The sequence below is a fragment of the Vulpes lagopus genome, chromosome 23 (assembly GCF_018345385.1).
Source record: "Vulpes lagopus strain Blue_001 chromosome 23, ASM1834538v1, whole genome shotgun sequence".
Lineage (NCBI taxonomy): Eukaryota > Metazoa > Chordata > Mammalia > Carnivora > Canidae > Vulpes > Vulpes lagopus.
This window is the reverse complement of record NC_054846.1, coordinates 46,844,238-46,850,563: the sequence shown is the minus strand read 5'-3', so window position 1 is coordinate 46,850,563 and position 6,326 is coordinate 46,844,238.

The window sequence follows — 6,326 nt, the reverse complement described above, 5'->3', positions numbered from 1 at the left end:
TCCCAATCAGTTTTCCCTCCCTTCCCCTATGATTCTCTGTGCTGTTTCCTATATTCCACATATGAGTGAAACCATGTGATAATTATCTTTCTCTGATTGACTTATTTTGTTCAGCATTATATCTTCCAGCTCCATCCTTGTCGATGAAGTATTCATCTTTCTGATGGCTGAGTAATATTCCATTGTATATACATACCACATCTTCTTTATCTATTCATCTGTTGATGGAAATTCTACATTTGAAACCAATATTACACAATATGTTAACTAACTGTAACTTAAATAAAAATTTGAAGAAACAAATGTGACCAGTTCTAATTGAGAAGTGTGATAAGTGGGGGAACCTGGATGGCTCAGTTGATCAAGCTTCTGCCTTAGGCTTATGTCACAATCTCAGGGTCCTGGGATGGAGCCCCACATCCAGCTCTCCATTCAGTGGGGCAGTCTGCCTCTCCCCTCCCTCTGCCCCTCCCCCTTCTTCTGCTTGCTCTCTCACACTCTGTCTTGAATAATAAAATCTTTTTAAAAAATGTGATGTCTATGATACTCTACATAGAAAACCCAAAAGCCTCCACCCCAAGATTGCTAGAACTCATACAGCAATTTGGTAGCATGGCAGGATACAAAATCAATGCCCAGAAATCAATGGCATTTCTATACACTAACAATGAGACTGAAGAAAGAGAAATTAAGGAGTCAATCCCATTTACAATTGCACCCAAAAACATAAGATACCTAGGAATAAACCTAACCAAAGAGGTAAAGGATCTATACCCTAGAAACCACAGAACGCTTCTGAGAGAAATTGAGGAAGACACAGATTTGGAAGACTATTCCACGCTCGTGGATTGGAAGAATGAATATTGTGAAAATGTCAATGTTACCCAGGGCAATTTACACGTTTAATGCAATCCCTATCAAAATACCATGGACTTTCTTCAGCGAGTTAGAACAAATTATTTTAAGATTTGTGTGGAATCAGAAAAGACCCCAAATAGCCAGGGGAATTTTACAAAAGAAAACCATATCTGGGGGCATCACAATGCCAGATTTCAGGTTGTACTACAAAGCTGTGGTCATCAAGACAGTGTGGTACTGGCACAAAAACAGACACATAGATCAATGGAACAGAATAGAGAACCCAAAAGTGGACCCTGAACTTTATGGTCAACTCATATTCAATAAAGGAGGAAAGACTGTCCATTGGAAGAAAGACAGTCTCTTCAATAAATGGTGCTGGGACAATTGGACATCCACATGCAGAAGAATGAAACTAGACCACTCTCTTACACCAGACACAAAGATAAACTCAAAATGGATGAAAGATCTAAATGTGAGACAAGATTCCATCAAAATCCTAGAGGAGAACACAGGCAACACCCTTTTTGAACTTGGCCACAGTAACTTCTTGGAAGATACATCCACAAAGGCAAAAGAAACAAAAGCAAAAATGAACTATTGGGACTTCATCAAGATAAGAAGCTTTTGCACAGCAAAGGATACAGGCAACAAAACTAAAAGACAACCTACAGAATGGGAGAAGATATTTGCAAATGACGTATCAGATAAAGGGCTAGTTTCCAAGATCTATAAAGAACTTATTAAACTCAACACCAAAGAAACAAACAATCCAATCATGAAATGGGCAAAAGACATGAAGAGAAATCTCACAGAGGAAGACATAGACATGGCCAACATGCACATGAGAAAATGCTCTGCATCACTTGCCATCAGGGAAATAGACAGCCAAACCACAATGAGATCCCACCTCACACCAGTGAGAATGGGGAAAATTAACAAGGCAGAAAACCACAAATGTTGGAGAGGATGCGGAGAAAAGTGAACCCTCTTGCACTGTTGGCGGGAATGTGAACTGGTGCAGCCACTCTGGAAAACTGTGTGGAGGTTCCTCAAAGAGTTAAAAATAGACCTGCCCTACGACCCAGCAATTGCACTGTTGGGGATTTACCCCCAAACATTCAGATGCAATGAAAAGCCGGGACACCTGCATCCCGAAGTTTCTCGCAGCAATGTCCACAATAGCCAAACTGTGGAAGAAGCCTCGGTGTCCATTGAAAGATGAATGGATAAAGAAGCTGTGGTTTATGTATACAATGGAATATTACTCAGCCATTAGAAACGACAAATACCCACCATTTGCTTCAACGTGGATGGAACTGGAGGGTATTATGCTGAGTGAAGTAAGTCAATCGGAGAAGGACAAACAGTGTATGTTCTCATTCATTTGGGGAATATAAATAATAGTGAAAGGGAATATAAGGGAAAGGAGAAGAAATGTGTGGGAAATATCAGAAAGGGAGACAGAACATAAAGACTCCTAACTCTGGGAAATGAACTAGGGGTGGTGTAAGGAGGGCGGGGGATGGGGGTGAATGGATGATGGGCACTGAGGGGGACACTTGACAGGATTAGCACTTTGTGTTATTCTGTATGTTGGTAAATTGAACAACAATAAAAAATTAATTTATTTTAAAAATGTGATGTCTAAAATTACAAACTGATTTTGAAGACTTTATGACAAAAATGTAAGTATCTCATGAATGTTTATGTAGAGTACATGTTGAAATACTATTTTAGATAAATTGAGTCAAATAAAATGTATTAAAATTTCACCTATTTCTACCATTATTAATGTGGCTACTAGACTATTTAAAATTATATATGTGGTTCACATTATATCTTATGAGATAAAACTGATTTTTTTAAAGATTTTATTTATTTATTCATGAGAGACACAGAGAGAGAGAGGCAGAGACACAAGCAGAGGGAGAAGCAGGCTCCCTGCAGGGACTCGGGAATTATGCCCTGAGCCAAAGACAGATGCTCAACCTACTGAGCCACCCAGGCATCCCGATAATACTGATTTAGACTGATCTCAAAGAATCTAACATCTTTAAATAGACTTACATGTTGAGAATTCTCAGGTTTCTATCTCCACTCCCAACCTCATCTCATACCTCCAGAATTGCCTATACAATGGCCTACCTGACCCCCACTTGGATGTTTACTCATCAATTTGTAAGTGTACCTTCCTTTCTTTTATTTCAGTGGACTGATATCAGTGCTTGTCTTGACCCAGGATGAGAAATTCCGGCTAATGTGTTGAATTCAAATGCAGGGTTGTCTTATTCTACTTATAAAGTAGATTTCCCTGGTATACTTAACAACTACATATATAAATTTTTATATTTCAAATTCCTTCTGGGTTTTCCTATGGAAACAGCTGCCTTCACTAAAAACTTGGGCACTAATAACCAAATCTAACTTTGCATATGAGATCTATTTAAATATGGGACACATCATTTAAAAATTGTAAAGGAGATTTTCATGTGTTAACAAAAATGGCAGTGGACAGTGATTAATGTTAGCTCTTTTTCGAGATAAGTTATAAAGCCTGTGATTTCTACCTTCTTCTTATGCCAATAAAGGTCATTTGCATTCCACGGACATACTTTTCAGGATTTTCAAAGTACTCCACTGGCTTGTCCTTCCCCCAAGTAATATCATTCCTCTTATCACATCCATGTAAGAGAATTCTGAGGTCTGGCACATCTTCAATACAAACAGCCCACGAAGATTCAAACCAGTCTTGAGCCTATCATACTTCTCAAAGGCATGTCTCCAGGTATGCTTTTGAAACAGAATCTTCTTGCCTTTCTTAATGCAACTATTTTAACTTGATTCTCTAATTACACTTATCAGAATGTTCCTACACTCTATTTTCATGATTTCTAGCTCACCTAAAATGTGAAATAGCCAAAACAGAACCCCTTTACTTCCTTTTGGGCTCTTCTAAAAATTCAGATTAAAGGAAGCTTTCCCAGATTGTGATATTTAAAAGAGCAACCTCCCCCCTTCCATTATTATATGTTCCCTTCACCTGCTTTATTTTTCTTCAAAGTATTTATCACCATCGGAACTGTATACTATTCTAGGGGCACCTGGCTGGCTCAGTCAGTGGAGCATGTGACTCTTGATCTTGGGTTCATGAGTTTGAGCTCCATATTGGGTGCAGAGATTTCTGTAATCAATTAATTAAAAGAAACAAACAATCCAATCATGAAATGGGCAAAAGACATGAACAGAAATCTCACAGAGGAAGACATAGACATGGCCAACATGCACATGAGAAAATGCTCTGCATCTCTTGCCATCAGGGAAATCAAATCAAAACCACAATGAGATCCCACCTCACACCAGTGAGAATGGGGAAAATTAACCAGGCAGGAAACCACAAATGTGGGAGAGGATGTGGAGAAAAGGGAACCCTCTTACACTGTTGGTGGGAATGTGAACTGGTGCAGCCACTCTGGAAAACTGTGTGGAGGTTCCTCAAAGAGTTAAAAATAGACCTGCCCTATGACCCAGCAATTGCACTGTTGGGGATTTACCCCCAAACATTCAGATGCAATGAAACGCCGGGACACCTGCATCCTGATGTTTCTAGCAGCAATGTCCACAATAGCCAAACTGTGGAAGGAGCCTTGGCGTCCATCGAAAGATGAATGGATAAAGAAGATGTGGTTTATGTATACAATGGAATATTACTCAGCCATTAGAAACAACAAATACCCACCATTTGCTTCAATGTGGATGGAACTGGAGGGTATTATGCTGAGTGAAGTAAGTCAATCGGAGAAGGACAAACAGTGTATGTTCTCATTCATTTGGAGAATATAAATATAGTGAAAGGGAATATAAGGGAAGGGAGAAGAAATGTGTGGGAAATATCAGAAAGGGAGACAGAACATAAAGACTCCTAACTCTGGGAAACGAACTAGGGGTGGAAGAAGGGAAGGAGGGCGGGGGGTGGGGTTGAATGGGTGACGGGCACTGAGGGGGACACTTGACGGGATGAGCACTGGGTGTTATTCTGTATGTTGGTAAATTGAACACCAATAAAAAAATTAATTTATTTTTAAAAAAAGAAATATATTGTATTCTATATACTTCTTTCTCTATATCTTTTTTTCTGGCTGCTTGTACTAGAATATGAACTTCATGAGAGCTAAATATCATTACTATACCCTCAATGCTCAGAGAAATGCCTAACACACAGGAGCTCAATGGCAAGCCTCAAAAATGCTATGAATTTAGAAAAGTTTCAAGGACAGCATGACTGGTGCCTAAAAATGGGCAAGTTATCAGTAAAAAAAAATTAAGCTCAGATTATAAAACTAAGATTGTACATTAATTAGGGAAAGTGAGTCAACAGGAGTAATGGGACATATAGTTAATAAGGTTATAGTTTGAGGACTAGTTGAGAGGAACCTTGAATTACATACAAACTAAAGAATTTGTACATGACTAATCACATGCACCTTTTGCTAGAATAATCTTGTCTAACTGCTGGTCCTTTCTCTCTAGGGTGGCACCTCCCTTAGGTGGCTGCTAAAAAATCAGTCTTCAGACTTTTCAGAAGTCCTTTCACGTTGGTATTATTCTTTTCCTTGGTGCCACTTGGCTTTTGCTTCTTGTTCTCAAGTGTCTTATCTTCTCCAATTCACCATGCATTAAGATCATTATAACAGGATAATGATCCTTTTTGCCACTTTTTTACAATCATCTGTTATTACTACTATTCCTGCTGTTTTCTATGCATTCCACAGGTCTAAAGGCTCATACTCCACATTTGACTTTAATTTTATTGGGCTCCTTTATCATTTTGAGTTCTTGGGCTGTTTTTAAGTCCAGATTTTCTTTTAGGTGACCCATGTTAATGGCTGCTTTTTAGCCATTCTGAAACTGCTAAGACGATGGTTTTTCAAACTTTTTTGACCATAACCCACAGAAATAAATTCATTTTCATTGTGCACAGTACACACATTCATATACAACTGAAACAGAAGTTTCTTAGAACAATACCACCCTTATCACAAACAATGCATTTCCACCCTGTCCTATCACATCCCATTTCTAGGGACACATCTCATAAAGCCTAAAATGAATGACTGCTGGGGTGATTCATTGTCTCTAGATAGGCTGACAGTATCTGTGATCTCTGTGATTCAACTGACTCCTTTCTAATCAACAGACTGAAAACAATTATCTATATACTCCTTGCAGGGAGATGGTTAAATTAGTTAGTAATGCCATTTGGAAGATGGTGTTCACAGAAAACTAGGACTCAAAACAGTTTTTTCTCTTTAGTCTTTTCGATTGTTTTCCTCACCATTGAACAAAAGTGCCCTTTTATTTTTATTTTTTTTTTTAAAAGTGCCCTTTTATGGTCAAATGCTATTTGCTCAGTATTATTATGATCATCATCAGAAAAGCTCATTATTATTAAAACTAATTATTAATTA